This window comes from Cotesia glomerata, unplaced genomic scaffold (assembly GCF_020080835.1).
Source record: "Cotesia glomerata isolate CgM1 unplaced genomic scaffold, MPM_Cglom_v2.3 scaffold_1301, whole genome shotgun sequence".
Taxonomy (NCBI): Eukaryota; Metazoa; Arthropoda; class Insecta; order Hymenoptera; family Braconidae; genus Cotesia; species Cotesia glomerata.
Window position 1 is genome coordinate 1 of NW_025401667.1, and position 3,300 is coordinate 3,300.

A 3,300-nucleotide genomic window follows, 5' to 3' on the forward strand; every position below is an offset into this window, starting at 1 on the left:
TTGTTATGCTTCCATCTAGTGGATATTATTTTTTATTTTTATTTAAGGTTTTACTTACTGTAGTTCTTTTCGCCTCGGGGAGTATTAAAAATACTCTGGTTTTTAGTGCGGGAAAGGAAATTTAAACTATATTTAAAATGACATAAAACGTTTCTTGAGGGTTTGTTTGTTGATCAATTAGAGATTATTTCGATTCTTTTATGCTTTAATAATATACTAAATCAAATATTAATATAGATATTTTGAAAATTTACAAAGTTAAGCTCTAGCATTTTATCGTTTCGAATTCCCTGAGGAGAAGTGAGTTACAAAAAATGTCAATCAAAAATCTCCGACCAATGTCTCCCTCCATACTTCACACTTACATACTTAAACTAATACAGTTGTGCTTGTCCTTAACGTTGCGCCTATACATACAATAATACTTATCCAAGATGTACACTATCATACTTATTCATATAAATATATATATAGTATGCCAAACTGAAGACCTATAGTTTTAACTAAGGATTTTCTTATTACTCTAAGGTTGCTTATATTTTTAGTTTTCATATCTATTAATTAATTATTTACTAAGTCCTTGGTATTTCATTATAATTGTTTTGATCACTGTAATTATCACAATTACTAGCACTTATCTTTATCATTATATTTCAATTATTGTTGTTAATTTTACATTTTTTAGCGTTTAAAATTAATATTATTATTATTATTACAGTATCATTATTACATATAATATTTCAGTTCTATAATATTGTTGACATTATTGGACATTCGTAAGTTAATTATTTCCTATACTATTGCTATTTCATTATTTTCGAACATCATTTATTAACGTTTCAAAGTGTTATTACGATAATAAAATGTAATTATTGGTTAATGAATTTCTAAACGTTGCGGCTGTGGTCCGTCTTGTGCATTCTGTATCGCATTTGCCCTGTTCTTCACCCCTTCTTAGGCTCTTGGACCGGTAAAACGGGAAACCACAGAGAAAACCCATGTCGATACATATATTACAATGTGAATCTACTGTTGTAAATACATTAATTAATTAATATAAAATACAATTCTTAGATCAAAATATTAAAGTTATTAAAATTATAAAGTTTTGTTATCTCTTTATGTAACAGTCAATGTGAATGTTGGTTGTGTTGTACAATTTTCAGTTTTTCTATTTCTTTTATGTTTATATTTTACGACTTTCTAGAAAATATTCGAGTAAGATGTCTAAATAAATCAAGAGAACCCTTGAAAACTTCAACACGTGTTTTCCTTTTATGTGTTTTCACAAAGGTCTAATTGTTAGACAACACATGTTGGTCTTATTCAAGTATATATGTTTTTTTTTATTGTTTCTAAGAAGTTTTACCCGAGTCTATTTATTATCATTTGGTTCGGAAGAATGTTCAACTAAAATTTACGAGTTACAAAAATCTTCTTGTGAGATTTCAAACTAAAAATGGAAATATTTTATTCTATATATATATATATATATTTTTTTTTTTATTAAATTATTTTGAATTCGCGCTTCGTTGATTGTAGCGTCACCTTTCGGATTCAGCTGATGGCATTACAATATCCATTTATAGCAAGTAAGTTACAATTTCTCGCCTATAGAGGGGTCCGTGAATTCTGACATTCGCAGCGCCGTGAACTACCGACAGATCGAGAGCGGGAACATTTGGTTCTATCCGATGTCAACTTTTGCGAATATATATATAGATATTTTTTTTTTTAAAAACAACACAACAAATAAAAATTTGAATAGAATAAATAAAAAACAAAAAAAAAATTTTTGCTCCCCAAACTGAAGTTTTACTATACAAGTCGCGGTGTAGTGGTTTTGTCATGGGAGCGAAAAAAATATGTAAACACCGGATACTATGTAATAAATGTCTTTATCATATTAAAAAGGGTTTTAATTAAGTAATTACATAAAAATATATATAATTTATTAAGCATGAGTGATAAAGTCGACCTTTTATATATTAGTTGTTGAACCGTCGGTGAGTATCTACAGAAATTTTTTATTTATTTTATTAAAATTATTATTTGTTATGTTATTATTGATGAAAAAAAAAATATATTTAGGTAATAATAATAATAAGAAAATAAACGGTAAATTAAATACATGGTCCTGCTGCATATACGGTCGGTGAGACCTATAAAAAAACAGACTCCAAAAGTTTATGATTTTAGTAGATCGATACTCACCGACGGCGCAATAACCAATATATTAAACGTTGATTTTAACACTCATGTTCAATGAATTATATATATTTTTTTTTAATAGTGAGGGTACTTCCTTAAAGTATTCAAATCAACTTTATTTTTTTAAGAACATTATTTTACATGATTACTTCTTAGAAATCACGATATAAACATGGCTTGCACAAATTCTGATGGTTATATTCGAGAAACTACTGATTATTTTTGGTTTATCGCGTTTGGACCGAAAATCGACGATTTTCCGAGTGAGGGTGCAATCGTAAAGTATTCAAATCGACTTTATTTTTTAAAGAACATTATTTTCAGTAACTTTTAAACAGAAATCACTGTATGAACATGGCTTGCACAAATTCTGATGGTTGAATTTGAAGAATTATAGATAACTTTGGAGTTATTGCGATTGACCGAAAATCGACGATATTCCGAGTGAAGGTACATCCTTAAAGTACTCAAATCGACTTTATTTTTCAAGGAACATGATTTGAAGTAATTTTTGCACAGAAATCACTGTATAAACAAGGCTTGCACAGATTCTAATGGTAATATTCAAGAACTTACTGATTTTTTCGGATTCATTGCGTTTGGACCGAAAATCGACGATTTTCCAGGTAAGGGTACTATCGTAAAGTATTCAAATCGACTTTATTTTTTAAAGAACATTATTTTACATGATTACTTCTCAGAAATCACGATATAAACATGGCTTGCACAAATTCTGATGGTTATATTCAACAACCTACTGATTTTTTCGGATTCATTGCGTTTGGACCAAAAATCGACGATTTTCCGAGTGAGAGTACTTCCTTAAAGTATTCAAATCGACTTTATTTTTCAAGGAACATTATTTTGAGTTATTCTTTTACAGAAATCACTGTATAAACATGGCACGCACGAATTCTGATGGTTTTATTCGATAAATTACTGATTATTTTGGATTCATTGAGTTTTGGACGAAAAATCGACGATTTTCAAGGCGCGGGTACTATCGTAAAGTATTTAAATCGACTTTATTTTTTATAGAACATTATTTTGAGTATGTTTTTCACAGAAATCACTGTATAAACATAGCTT

The 3,300-nt window shown here is 28.6% G+C and overlaps 1 long non-coding RNA gene across 1 annotated transcript; it reads left to right on the forward strand.

The window, feature by feature from the left end:
- Positions 1 to 2,518: 2,518 nt before the first annotated feature.
- LOC123273771 lies at positions 2,519 to 2,952 on the forward strand. The gene is made up of 3 exons (XR_006511369.1): positions 2,519 to 2,661; positions 2,731 to 2,837; positions 2,913 to 2,952. It is a non-coding gene; the product is annotated as an uncharacterized LOC123273771 (long non-coding RNA).
- The last annotated feature ends 348 nt before the right edge of the window (positions 2,953 to 3,300 follow it).